This window comes from Chrysochloris asiatica, unplaced genomic scaffold (assembly GCF_000296735.1).
Source record: "Chrysochloris asiatica unplaced genomic scaffold, ChrAsi1.0 scaffold00247, whole genome shotgun sequence".
Lineage (NCBI taxonomy): Eukaryota > Metazoa > Chordata > Mammalia > Afrosoricida > Chrysochloridae > Chrysochloris > Chrysochloris asiatica.
In genome coordinates, this window is record NW_006408765.1 from 2,507,941 (window position 1) to 2,523,606 (window position 15,666).

A 15,666-nucleotide genomic window follows, 5' to 3' on the forward strand; every position below is an offset into this window, starting at 1 on the left:
AAATGTTTAGATTTCCCAGCCCTGGTAGCGTAGTGGTTATGAATCGGGCTGTGAACCGCAAGGTCAGCAGTTCGAAACTACCAGCTGCTCCACGGGAGAAACCAGCAAGGTCAGCAATTCGAAACTACCAGCTGCTCCGCGGGAGAAAAATGAGGCTTTATGCTCCCATAAAGATTTACAGCCTTGGAAACCCTGTTCAGGGTCTCTATGGGTCAGAACCGAATCGGCGGCACTTAACAACAACAACTGAAGTTAAATTTATACTATATTACATTTTATTAAGTATATGATTAATTATGAAATATTTGAAATACTGTTATAATTACCAAAATGTGACTCAGAGACACAAACTGAGCAGAGGCTGTTGGCAAACTGGCACCGATCATCTTGCTTGATGTAAGGTTGTCATAAATATTGAATTTGTAACAACAACAACAATACACACACAGAAGATCTGTGAAGTGCTATAAAGCAAAATGTCAAAAAAGAGATATGTTTATAAATGCATACAAACTCTATAAGAAACATTTTTTTTTAACCTTCTTTAATAATTAGGGCATTTTGAAACCATAAATTTAGAGTACAAGATTTGTTGTGGTTCACAGCTATTATGAAATATAATCATTGTTAATAGTTTACCAGAATTTATAATTTCCTTTTTCAATTTCTTTGATCCTAGAATCATCTAGGGATAGATTTCTTCATTTCCAATCAGTTAATAAATTCATATTAAAGGTTTCACTTCAAAATCTTTATCTCTATTAAATTATAATAAAAGCACATGGCATAATATATCTTTACCTTTAAAAAATGTTTAAGATCAAGAAGTTAACTTAATCTTACAATGGTTCACTTCTGTGTTCTTTCGGACAATCTGTAGCTTACTTGATTATGGCAATCATAACCGGATTGTCACAGACATTTGGTTCTATTTCTAGACTTTGTAAAAAGTTTTCCTTTGTTTCAATTACTGAAGCATTACCATCATGGCCATGATCATCAGTATCATTAGCATCAAGGAGCTATTTTCTAAGTGCTTAATAAATGTTGGAGCATTGCACATATAAATTAGTTTAATTTTCATAACAATTAACATGCTGTTGGTACTCTTGTTGCTCACAAATTATAACTAGGATGCTGAGACAGAAAGAGACAAGAGAATTTCCATGCTTTACTCAGCAGTGTAGCCAAAACCTTTCCATACCTTCCCATTTCGTTATAGTAGATTTTAAGATGTGGTGATTTTAGTCTACTATCAGTATCTATTTTAAAAAGTATCATTTACTACCTTTGCCTATTTTTGTTTTCCATGCATATGCTGACCACTGTTGCATTAAATTGCATATTATTAATTTGGGAAACAATGAAAATCTTAGCAACATTTCCTTTAAAAGCAATGATTGAGATTATCAATTTTTGAAATATCTTAAGATTCTAAATGCTTTTGTTTGGAGTTTTCAGGGGTATTTTATAGTTCGACATTCTTATGAATGAAGTATTTGAGGTTATATTTTCTTACATGTTTTTGATCATCTATTGGTAGGCTATTAATGTTTATTTATACATTTTGTCACTAGCCTCCAGCCAACCGATTTCTGGGGTTTTCCAGGCAAATAAATATGGCTGTCTACCAAGAATAAAGTTATCCTATTTTAAATATTTTATTATGATTAATTTTACATATGAATTTCATTTTATTGGCAGAACTTCCTATGTTTTATGATTTAAGGAAGGTAAAATCATGAAAACAATAGTTAAATTATTTTCTTAATCCTAAATCTAATAGTATAATATTTTGGTTGATATCAGGGCAAAGTTTATAGTTTTGAATTGGCTATTAAAATTCACAGAATTGACTATTCTAAGAGTTTATTGATTTAATAAGCAATGTTTTCAGAAGGAATATTTAGACATTATGATATATGAGACACTGCTTATGTGAAATTGTCCTTCTGTATTCTACTTAGAAATCATTTTACTAGGCATAAATTATCGTTTTTTTTCTCCTTTGGTATGTTTTATTTGATAAGTCCAGATTGGTAGAATATTTAAATTTGATGATAATATCTTAGTTTGAAATATAATCTTTTCATATAATTCACATGCCATTTAAAAAAGTTACATGGAGAAATATAGGGTAATGCACCTAGCATAAATTCTTGAGTCACCGTTTGATCCAAAACCCTGTTGGCTCATCTCCCATCTGTAGTATTTAGTACTATATATTAAAAAATATATATTAACATGTAGCTTTCCAATGTACCTATTAACAATAAAGAGAAAAACTCCTTTATTGTAATAGTTCCACAGAGAAAGTATGGCAAAGATTCAGCTTCCCTGTCATGGCTACAAACTGGACTGCTGTATTTGACTTTATATCTGTCCACTAAATGACATTCTGACAAGTGAGTTTATGCCTGTGCTTCTCCCTAGGGGAAAAAGATGCAAATTTAAGAAGCTGGATAGTGGAGAAGGAGCCACTAGCTATTGTCAACAACTCAAGCATTAAAATAAAAAAGAAAGAAAGGGGACTGAGAGCTCCTGAGAACCTGTGAGTAGCTGGCAGCTTGGCGGTGAGCGATGCAGCTAGGAGAACCTCAGCCTCACCTCCCCCACTGAATCCAGCATGGGGGAGAAATCAGAGAACTACAGAATTCCAGAAAATATGATCAATGGCTTGCAGGTTACAGATCCTCAGGACTCAGAGTATGTTAGCCCTACAGTTTCTAATCCCAAAGATGAGCATTCCCACAGCAAAACATCGCTCAAAGATGTTCAAGCCCATCCCCAGGAAGACCAGGGAGAAGAGAAGTGCTATCATGATTGCAGCGACTCATTTGACAAGGAGGAACCAGGAGTAGATAAGGCAGAGGACAAACCTGATGATGTAAACTCCTCTGAACTAGATGAAGAATACCTCATAGAACTGGAAAAAGATATGCCAGATGAAGAGAAACAGAAAAGAAGAGAAGAGAGCACTCGACTAAAGGAAGAGGGAAACGAACAGTTTAAGAAAGGAGATTATATAGAAGCCAAAAGTTCGTATAGTCAAGCCCTTCAAACGTGCCCAGCCTGCTTCCAAACAGACAGGTCTATTCTATTTTCAAATCGAGCTGCTGCAAGGATGAAGCACGACAAGAAAGAGATAGCAATCAGTGACTGCAGCAAAGCAATTCAGTTAAACCCAAACTATATCCGCGCAATACTGAGGAGAACAGAGTTGTACGACAAGACAGACAAGTTGGATGAAGCATTGGAAGACTATAAATCTGTCTTAGAGAAAGATCCATCAGTACACCAAGCAAGAGAAGCTTGTATGAGAATGCCTAAGCAAATTGAAGAACGTAATGAGAGACTAAAGGAAGAGATGTTAGGTAAAGTAAAAGATCTTGGGAACTTGGTTCTCCGACCTTTTGGACTCTCCACAGAAAATTTCCAGATCAAACAGGATTCCTCTACTGGCTCTTACTCCATCAATTTTGTTCAAAATCCAAATAATAACAGATAATAAGAGATAGCAAGAGCTATGAAAGGCTGGCTTAGAAATTGTGTGCTGCTTGCTATTAACGAGGGGAAAGGCCCTACCAGTGTTCAATTCTTAAAAGCATATTATCTAAAAGAAAGGCTATCCAATAGAGGCCAGTGCTCCCATCTCCCTCCTGTTGTATGATCAGTGTGAAACACACTTACAGATGGAATAGGCCTAATTTGTTTTCCATTTGAGACAGTGTCTGTGCAGCTACTACTCCTCCTGGTTCTGGCTTCATGTCCTTTATTCTGTCCAGGAGGAAGTGTGCTCAGCAAGACTGACCTTCCTGAGCTGCTCCCCACCACCACCACCACACACACACACAGCATGTCACTGGTTCAAGCCCACAAAGTCTCTCCTGAGCCACACACACCTATTGGTGTGAAGACTACCCGGGCGTGATTGGTGGGGTTCTCACCTGCCATCCCCTCTCCCTGAATTTACATCACATGCTGCCATGAGTGCCTCCAGCGCATTCTGATTTCCTCTTGTGGTAATAAAGCTTTCTGTGATGGTCAAAAAAAAAAAAAAGAAAGAAAGAAAGAAAGAAAGAAACGATGGCTCTATAATATGCAACTGCTATAGTTGCTGACCCTGGAGTCAGGTAGGGGAGAAGTGCACCTTTTTTTGTCTTTTCCTTCCTGTCCATACATACAATAAATTGGTCTTTTAAATTGAATAATTAAAATGAACTAACAAAAATGATAACAATTAATTCAGAACCCATTACACATTTATAAATTTTGTTTTGTATTCACTTTCTTGCATTTGAATATTCAAGGGTGAAAAATTCACATGCTCTCTCTTCTCCTCTCACCCTCTTTCATTCCTTCTTTTCAATCAGATATTTCTCCTTCTAGAAGGAAAAAAATATTTCTCCTTCTAGAAATATTATTACACAGAACTTCAGTCCTCTCCATTTGTCTCCTTCACCTTATATTTCATTTTCCTAAATTATAATCCTGCATTTCTTATTTATGGAGCTCTGGTAGCCTAGCAGTTACGAGTTGGGCTGCTAACCTCAATGTCAGCAATTCAAAACTATGAGCAGTTTCACGGGAGAAAGATGAGGCTTTCTGCTCCCCTAAAGATTTACAGCCTAGGAAACCCTATACAGGGTCATTATGAGTCAGAACCGACTCCACGGCACACAGCCACCACCACCATTCTTTATTTATCGTTGTTGTTGTTAAGTGCCATGGTGTTGGTACCGACCCATAGCGACCCTGTATAGGGTTTCCAAGGAGCAGCTGGTGAGCTTGAACTTGCAGTTCTGACGCATTAGCCCACAGGGTCATGCCAGGACTCCAGTACTAGATTAATTACTCAGGCTTTTGTTATAATAAATTGATTCAGTTGTTTATGAAAATATATTAATAAACTGTATATTACTTTTAAATTTAGTAATCATATGCACAAATGCAGACATGTATGTATATACTACATAGATAGAATGCATATGTAAGTGATGGTGGTGGTGGTTGTGTGCCCTTGATTAGGTTCTGACGCATAGGGACCCCCATATAGGGTTTCCGAGACTATAAATCTTTACAGGAGCAAAAAGTCTCATCTTTCTCCAGGGAGCAACTGGTAGATTCGAACTGCTAACCTTGCGGTTACCAGCCCAGCGTGTAATACATTATACTACTAAGGCGTCTTACATATATGAATAAATGCATGTAATCTCTCAAAACCCTTTCTGGTTTTCTAATGATTTTGTTTCATGACTACATGCTTTTTATGTATCAATTTAATATCCTAACAAATTTCTGAGAAATGACAAATTATTAGTATTGGAAATGCCTTATCTAACAAATAAGACAAATCTGGGAAGTACTGTTCTATGGAGATGACAATTCTAGTTCTTTAGCCAGATCACCTAATTTAGATTCTGTCTCTACAATCACTAAGTAAATAATCATGGGTAAATTATTTTGATTGTCTGAACTTCTCTTTTCTCAATTGTAAACCGAGGATAACAAATAAATGACTACTTGACTTGCAACACTGTGTTAAATTAGATAACACAAGTGAATTACTTAGGATTGTGTTTGACACATGGTTGGTGCTTAATATATGCCAGCTAATATCTAGTTAACTACAATAGTTCTTATTGGCAAGTCAACCACAGACACGTCCTCCGTTTTCATTATATGTCTGTAACTTGCAATCAGGATATCAGTGTGTTCCCCTGATTCTTTTCTTAATCTGCAACTTACGTGAATATTTCACTTGTATAATTTGTAGGTCAGCTACTTTTTGCAGTTACATCTTTCAAAAAGGCACTCAACATTCCTGCATGTGGACAGAGGTATTCTATAATTTCAAATGATAATATAATTTTGTTAATTTCAGTGAAAATTTATATGACATTTGATGGAAAAATTATGTGTTTATATTACAATCATGTATTTTCCCCCTTTGGAGTTCTGATATGGTATTGTGGGTTAAAGTGCTGGACAGCAAAATCAATTTGAACTACAATGCCAGCAGTTTAAGTTCACCAGTCACTCCTCGGAAACCCTATACAGGGTCATATGGGCCAGAACTGACTCAACTGCATGTAACAACAACAACATTATTCCCTTTATACTTTTAATATATAATCAAGGGGTGGAGCTGTAGGATAAGCACTGGAATTCTAGGAAATTTGAACTGCAAAGTTGGTAGTTCAAGCTTGCTGTAAGTCAGAACTGGCTCAACAGCACTTAACAACAACAACATGTGTATATATGTCTATAGAATATATACTGAGGATACTATATATTGGATAATACTGAGAAATATATGTATAAAATTATCTCTTACAATTAGTGGGCTTTTCTTAAATTCTTATTACTTTGTTTTCATATTTATTTTTAGCTAACTTTGCTGTTCTATGAATTTGTTTGTATTCAGTTCAATAAAAGGTATTACCTCAGACTTGATCTTTTTTGTTGACTTTGAGAAATCTACATGATGTCTTCCTGCTGGGTTTAATGGAACAACCACAACAAACTGACCTTCATTTTCTTCTGTGTTCTTTTGTCACATCAATGTTCTTTTGTGCTGTTCTATTTGTTGCTGTCTGAAGTGAGATAGGGGATTTTGATTTCAATTGGCATTGATTTTTTGAAATTTACTTGCTCACTTTTAACTTGTACTGGCTGGCTCAAATGAAGTCCTTCAAAGATTACCTATTATTCAGTGTTAGGGATTTGAGGTGGTGTATCTTGGTAATATTTGGTTTGCCTTTGTTGATTCATAAAGCTACATGCTTTTAGATAATAGTGTCTTCGTTTGATGCTTAAGGAAGGAAATCTGCTTTTCAGTCATAGACATTTTAATGACTTGATGTGTGTGTGTGTGTGTGTGTGTATATATATATACACAAGCTATAATATTATATAGCTTGTGAGGAAATATGATAAGTATATATATAGCTTGTGAGGAAACAATAATGATTAAAGAAACTAAGCAGGTTATTATTTTGTCTTCTGAATGAGGATTATAAAACATGCTACAAAGGTTACTGATTGCATACTACATCTCCATGATGTTACTATATTTTGTATTAGTTTAAAACTGCCATTTAATAACCAAATGAGATGTCCCTCCATAAATACACTAAAATAAGGAAAATTGATTTAAAAATAGCCAATATTTGTAAGATTTGCTTAATTTTGGATTGCTAGATAATCATCAAATATTTTATAGTGGATGGGGTGGCTATGTTACAATTGAGGATAATTCTAGAAAGCATAAAAAATGGATAAGGAATGATGGGACAGTGTTCTTCAAGTATATACTTTAGGGAATTTATTGGAATTTTAAAAATTAGAATTTATATTCTGGAAAATCCTTGTTAAAAATCAAACTAGCCAGTATTATTAATTGCAGGACATTACATTTTATGGAATATGTATATATGCATTATAGATTTCCAAACAGAGATTATAGCAATCAGGAATACTGGAATAGTCTCTAACTTTGCTTAATCAGGGATCCCTTATAATATATATTAAATGTATAATGTATTTAGGAAACAATCATTAAATTTAACAAGAAGCAAGTGGTCTCATTGGACACAATGAAGAATTATCATCAGTTCCTCAGTGAGAAAAAAACTATGACTGACATCATACATATACTCTGCTTACCCTCCGTTGAATGAACCTGTGATCAATTTCAGATACGACACTGATGTTGATACTCACTGGAAATACTTATATTTACTTGAAATAATGCTGGGAACAACAAGTTTTTCATTTATGTGCATTACAGATTGAATTCCAAGATTTCCTAGAACGAGGATTTGTTTTTATTTCAGGTAAATTAATACAATTTTAAGAGCGTTCTCTGAGGCTCTTTACTTTTTTCACATTTTCAGATGTGATTATTTTGGTCACTGAATTATCAGAAGAGAAAAACAGTGCTTCTGAGTGACATTCTTAAATCTTTCTTACAAGATTGTTCTTAGAATAAAGATTAACTGAAGCTTAAGGAAAAAGGAAAGTATGGACACTGAAATATCTCATTTTCATGAGCTACCACCATTTGCTGCAAGTCATTTCTGACTCACAACAATCCTTTTCTGTCAGAGTGGAACTGTGCTCCAAAGGGTTTTCAATGGCTATAAAGTTTCCGAAATAGATCACCAGATCTTTCTTTTAAGATGCCTCTCAGTGGACACAAAATTCTAAACTTTTAGTTAGCTGCTGAGTATGTTGATTGTTTGAACCACCCAAGGGTTCTATATCAAAAGAAAGAAAGGAAGGAAGAAAGAGAGAAAGACGGGGGAAAAAAGAAGCAAGAAAGGAATTTTTTTTATTTGGAAAGTATGTCATACTCAACACTATGCCCCTTGGCTTTTTGTTTCACTCTCTTTCCTTACATGAAAAAATAAACAAATTTAAAAGAATAAAACAACATGAAGTTTTTACTGAAAACACTTAATCAGTTGGCTACCCATCATTTTACATTTTTCTAATACATGTACAAAGGTACATGCATCGAAATCCATGAAATTTCTAAAAGGATGGACGCCTTTGGTTTTATTAATATTATTTTTAAACAAATAAGCTATTTATAAACTAGTGTCTCTATTGGATAAAGATTTGATCTTTCTCTTGAATAGACTGTAGGTTTCAGAGAGACGCCTTGGACAAAGAGTCCAGGTGGCAAGCTCTTTGATTGTTCTCCCTTATCTTTTATCTATACATGAAAACATAAAGCATGCACAACTTCATAATCCCAGAGGTTTGCTTTCTTTCTCTTTTATTTTCTTTGTATTTTTAAATTTCTGCCCCAAATGCACTTCTGCTCTGTCACATGGGGTCATAATGAGGCAATTTGATTCAATGGCATTTAGCAACAACAAAAATGACTCTAATTGGAGAGTGTTTTGGCTAGTAAATCATCTATTTAGGAAGCACAAACAGGGCTTATACTTAAATCTGAGTTAGTTAAATAAGAAAACATTTCACTAAAGAAGAAATATATACGGCCTAAAAGTACATGAAAAGATGCTCATAGTTATTAATCATTGTTGTTCTTGTTACATACCATCTTGTCAGTTTCAAGTCCAAGTGACCCTAAATTTGAACCACTGTCTATTGCTGGTGAGATTGTAAAATTGTGTAGTGCTGTAAAAAAGATTTGGTGTTTCCTTATAAATGTACCATAGGGAATTACTACACAATCAAGCAAATTCCACTCTTATGAATACATGAGAGGGTTTCAAAAAGTCCATGGAAAAATCCATTATTTTTTAATCTACTTTTCCATGAACATTATATGTGAGCGGAATTTGCTTGATCATGTAGTAATTCCTATGCTACATTTTATAAGGAAACACCAAATTGTTTTCACAGCAGCTACATAATTTTACAATCTTATCAGCAATAGACACGGGTTCTAAGTTTTTTGCATCTTCATCAACACCTGTTTTTTGTTTTTCCATTAAAAAAAAAAAAATCACAGTCACTGAAGTACAGGTGAGCTTTTATTTTATTGTGATTTTTATTTTGATTTCCCTAATGTGTTTCATTCTATTGTACATAGGGTTACTTTGAATTGAAACTGAAAGGATGGTACTTAACAAGAAGAAAGATTAATAACTGTAAGGATCTTTTCATGTACTTTTAGGCCATATATATTTCTTCTTCAGTGAAATATTTTCTTATTAAACTAACTCAGATATAGGTATAAACCCTGTTTGTGCTTCCTAAATAGATGATTTACTAGCCAACCAAAATATTCACCAATTGGAGGCATTTATGTTGTTGCTAAATGCCATTGAGTCAACTTTCCTCATAGTAACCCCAGGTGACAGAGCAGAACAAGGTAGGCAGTTCAAACCCACCAACTTCTCCTTGGAAACCCTAGACATGGTCACTATGAGTTGGAAGTGACTCAATGGCACTTAACAACATGTACATAAAATAATTAAAAGCAGAGACTCAAATAGATACTTGTATACCAATGTTCATTGCAAAAAAAGTCCCCCTAGTTAAAAGGTGGAAACAATCTAGATGACCATCATAGCTGGGTGAAGAAAAAAATATTGCACAAATACATTGTTGTTGCTACTGTTAACTGTCATCAAGTTGGTTCCAACTCACAGCGAGCCTGTATAGGGTTCCTGAAGAGTGACTAGTGAGTTTGAACCACTGACCTTGCAGTTCAAACAGACCTTACGGTCCAGTACTTTTTCTACAGCACCAATAGTCACAAAAAGAAACTTCTGACACATACTACAACTGGGATGAACCTTGAAAACATGCTGAGAGAAATAATTAATTCACAAAAAGACAGATATTATATGATCCTACTTATATGAAATATCTAGAAAATGCAAATGCATAGAGATTAGAGTCTACTAGTGGTTACTAGGGGCAGAGAGGGGAAAACAGTCATTGCTTAAGGGCATTGATATTCTGTTAAGGGTGATGGGAAATTTTGAAACAAATAGTGTCATTAAATTTATATATATGTTGTTGTTGTCAGGTGCCATCGAGTTGGAACTGACTCATAGTGACCCCATGCACAGCAGAATGAAACAATGTCCGATCCTGGGCCAACCTCACTACCGTCGCCACACTTCATACTATCAGTGATACCACCTGGCTGATCCATCTCGTTGGGGTCTTCCTCTTTTTCTCTGACCCTCCACCTTACCCAGCATGACATCCTTCTCCAGCGACTGTTCTCTCCGGACAATGTGTCCAAAGTATGAGAGATGAAGCCTAGCCATCTTGGCCTCCAAGGAGCACTCTGGCTGCACTTCTTCCAAAACAGATCTATTGGTTCTTTTGAAAGTCCATGGCACCCTCAGCATTCTCCTACAACACCACAACTCAAAGGCATCAATTCTTCTACGATCTTCCTTATTCACTGTCCAGCTTTCACATCCATTTGAGGTTATTGAAAATACTATGGCTTGGGTCAGGCGCACCTTAGTCCTCAAGCTGACATCTCTGCTCTTCTATACTTTAAAACGTTCCTGTGCAGCAGATTTGCACAATGCAATATATATATATATATATATATATATAAATTGTTGGAATGCCAATATATATGTATATAGCTGTTAAATGTTGTCATGTCAATTGCAACTCACAGCAACTCTGTATAGTGTTTCCAAGGAGCACATGGTGGGTTTGAACTGCTGACCTTGCAAATTGATCTTGCGGTCCACTGCATTATCCTGCAGCACTCTTTATGTGTATGTATATCTATATAATGAATTATTTTCTACTAAATCTATGAAATTGAAAGATCATAAAAGAATTTCTAAAGAGAAAGAAAGTTCATGGCTATGTATTACATAGTAGGAATACTATATTGAAAAGATAAAGACATTTTAGAGGAATGAGTTCTGAAATAAAAGCTGTAGCAAGATTTAGAGAAAGGAAGTGGCATGAATGACAAGGGCAATGTTTATCTACATTGATTCTTGTTTAGAAGTGGCTCATGAAGGGGGAAGGCATAGTCAGTAGTATCCTTATTTCATTTCTTTTATGGGTTGATCCTCCTACCACCCTACAACCTAAATCCAGTGTCCTAACAGAAATAATATACAAGTATCAACACAATTCATAGTGTTTACATAATTATCTTTAGGATAATATCTTGCAACTTAAACACATGAAAACATGATTTGAACAAAATTCCTTAATATGTTGGAAATTACATATACAGACTTATATTTTAGAAGTGCAGTATTGAAATGTAGAAAATTTTCAAAACTATGCAAACAACTTCCATGTGCTCAGTATTTTATAATTGCTATAACTATTAATGCAAAAATTAATATATATACATTTAAAATTTTTTACTGCTTCATTATTACTTAGTATATGCCTGATGGGTTATCATGAAGTGGCTGCAACTCAAAAAACATAATGCAAAATGCTTTCAAAACATAGGCATATAGGAAAATTAATGTCTGAACTTTTCACTAGTTTCATATAAAACTGCTTGCTGCAAAAGTCTCTTGTATTAATATATAAATGCCATTTAAAATTAAATCACAGATTCTTGAATATTAAAAGGTTTGACCTTTCAGTAAGGTCATTTTATTAGTTATAATGCAAGCTTAGCTGCAGTAATAAAGGTCAAATGATAGTAGCTTAGGCAAGATATAAGTTTATTTCTCTGTCACATAACTATAAATCATAAATAATCAAGAGCTGATATGCTGGCTCTGAAGAGTATGGACTCTGCTGTCATTATCTTTTTTTTTTTTTTTTTTTTTTTTTTAAATCACATGCCTTTTAATTCCAGCCATCGTTATCTAAGGAGAGAAGGTAGATGGCAGGTATTTTTCTTCATCTTCCTTTAAGGATTGAATTCAGAAATTTCATATAATCTTTTAATTCACTTGGCCAAAATTAGTCTTATATTCAAACCAGTTTTAAGGAAGCCTGAGAGGTATAATGCAGCAATATAAAAGAAAAAGGAAAGTAACTTCTATTATAGTTCTATAATTAATGTTTCTATTCTATTGCCTCTTTTCATGTTAACGAAATTGGTGCAAGGCAGCATTTTCAAAGAATTTCTCCTGCAAAGCAACTGGTAGATTTGAACCGATAACTGTAGTTAGCAGCCCAATTCATAACACACTATGAAACCAGAGCTCCTTCTCATGGATGCAGCAGTAAAGAAATCAAACAATGTAATGCATTGGGTAAATCTGCTGCAGAGACCTCTTTAAGTGTTTAACAGCAAAGATATCACTTGAGGATAAGATGAGCCTGACCCAAGCCAGGGTATTTTCAATCACCTGTTATGCATATGAAAGTTAGAGAAGAATAAGGAAGACTATACAAGTCTTAAAGTATTTGATGTATGGTGTTAGCAAAGAATTTTGAACATACGGTGAACTGCTAGAAAAACAAACAAATCTCTCTTATAATAAGTATAGCCAGAATTTTCTTCAGAAACAAGGATGATGAGACTTTGCCTCTCATTCTTTGGACATATTTTCAGGAGAGATTAGTCCCTGGATAAGGGTATCATGCTTGGTAAAGGGGAATGTCAGTGAAATAGACAGAGATCCCAAGAAGATGTATAACACAGTGGCAGCAACAATGGGCTCAAGCCAAACAACAGTTGTGAAGAATGTGCAGGGCGGGGCAGGGTTTTGTTCTGCTTTGTATAGGGTTCCTATCAGAACTGAGCAGATGGCACCTAATGAGAACAACAAAATTGACCTTATATTGCTGCTTTCAAATCTGTACATTTATTTGCCTTTATTGACTTATATAGTTAACTATTTAGAGTTATTATGAACTTATATTTTTATCTCTATCCCTGTCCAGTGTTCTCCTAAGCAGCCATCCTCCACCTTGGACAATAATTGTGTATTTTATAGTTATCTCAAGACTCAAAAATTATTCAGGCTTTGACAAAATAATCTATCAAACAAACACACAAACGCAAACAAAAATGCAAACCTAATGACTATATTAGAATTGAGTATCCTTTTCTATCTCCATGAAAATATCATGTCATATTGAGATGTTTGTTGCCACAGACAAATAATATTTTTTGTACTATGTCTTTATTTGGCTTAAGATATGTTCAAAGGATCCCTCGTACAACAGTAGTTAAGTGCCTCCTGCTACTCAAATGGTTGGTGATCCCATGAGAGAAAAATGTAGTGTTCTGCTTCTATAAATATGAGAGCCTAGCAAGCATTCTGTGTCATCCTGTTCTGTCACATATGATAACTATGAGTCAAAAGTGACTTGATTGCACCTAACAATGCTGTTATTGTTGTTAGGTGCCACTGAGTTGGTACCAACTCATAGAAAACCTATGCACAACAGAACAAAACACTGCCTGATCCTGGACCAGCCTCACAATTGTTGCCACGCTTGAGCCCACTGATGCTGCCACTCTGCTAATCTATCTTACAGGGGTCTTCCTCTTTTTCTTTGACACTCCATCTTATCAAACATTATATCCTTCTCCAGTGACTGGTCCCTCCTAAAAATATGTCTGATGTATGAGAAATGAAGTTTGGCCATCTTGGCCTCCAAGAAGCACTCTAGCTGTACTTATTCCAACATAGATTTATTTGTTGGTTCTTTTGGCAGTCCATGGCACTTTCAATATAGTTCTCTAACACCATAACTCAAAAGCATCAATTCTTCTATGGTCTTCCTTATTCACTGTACACCTTTCACATACATATGTGGTTACTGAAAATACCATGGTTTGGGTAATGCACACGTTAGTCCTCAGCCTGACATCTTTGCTCAACACTTTAAAAAGTTCTTGTGTTGACCTAAGGCAACATGTCTCTGGATTTCTTGACCACTGCTTCTATGAGTGTTGATTGTTGATCCAAGAAGAATGAAGTCCTTGACAACTTCAATCTTTTCTCCACTGATAATCATGTTATTAATTAGTCTGGTGGTGAGGATTTTTGTTTTCTTTACATTGAGATGCAATCCATACCGAAGGCCGTGCTCTTTGATCTTTAACAGTAAATATTTTAAGTCCTCTTCACATTCAGCAAGCAAGGTTGTATCATCTGCATATCACAAGTTGTTAATGAGTCTTACTCCAATCCTGATGCCACGTTTTCTTCATATAATCCGGCTTTTAGATTATTTGTTCAGCATACTGGATGAATAAGTATGGTGAAAAAATACAGCCTGGTCACAAAGCTTTCTTAAACCATTCAGTGTTCCCATGTTCTGGTTGAAAAACTGCCTCTTGGTCCATTTACAGATTCCTCATGGGCACAAGTAAGTGTTCAGGAATACTCATACTTTACAATGTCGTCCATAGCCTATCACGATCCACACAATCTACAGCCTTTGTGTAGTCAACAAAGCACAGGTAAACATCTTCTTGGTATTCTCTGATTTCAGCCAAGATCCATTGGACATCAGCAATGATATCCGTCATTCCACATCCTCTTCTGAATCCAGCTTGAACCTCTGGAAGTTCTCTGTCAATGTATGCTTGCAGCCATTTTTGTATTACCTTTAGTAACACTTTAGTTGCATGGGATATCAAAGATATTGTTTGATGAGTTACGCATTCCACTGGGTCATCTCTCTGTGGAATGGGCACAAACACAGATCTCTTTCAATTACTCGGCCAAATAGTTGTCTTCCATATTTCTTGGCATAGATGAGTGATTGCCCCCAGGGCCGCCTCACTTTCTTGAAAGTTTTCAATTTTCATTCCATCAGTTCCTGGTGCCTTGTTCTTTGTCAACTCCTTCAATCCACCTTGGACTTCTTCCTTCTATATCATTGGTTCTTGATCATATGCTACCTCTTGAAATGGTTGACCATCAACAATTTCCTTTTGGTACAGTGAGTCTGTGTATTTCTTCCATCTTCTTTTGATGTTCTGCATCATTCAATAATTTGAACAGATAATCCTTCTACAATGAAAGTCGAGGCTTGAATTTTATTCAGTTCCACCAGCTTAAGAAATCCTGACAGTGTGCTCTTCCTATTTGGTTTTCTGACTCCAGATCTTACATTTTGTAATATTTTACTTTGTCTTCTCGAGCTGACCTGTGATATTTTCTGTTCAGGTCTTGTACCTGCTCATTTCTTCCATTTTCTTTAGCATCTCTACACTGGAAAGCAAGTTTCAATGTCTCTTCTGACATCCATTTTGACCTT

General features: G+C 35.3%; 1 protein-coding gene and 1 pseudogene across 2 annotated transcripts in view; one reads left to right on the top strand and one right to left on the bottom strand.

Annotated features, from left to right (window-relative positions):
• The window catches only part of BRINP3 (bone morphogenetic protein/retinoic acid inducible neural-specific 3), a 737,483-nt gene that overhangs the window by 114,394 nt on the left and 607,423 nt on the right, over positions 1 to 15,666 (bottom strand). The window lies entirely within an intron of this gene.
• Positions 2,627 to 3,508, top strand: LOC102815664 (annotated as a pseudogene).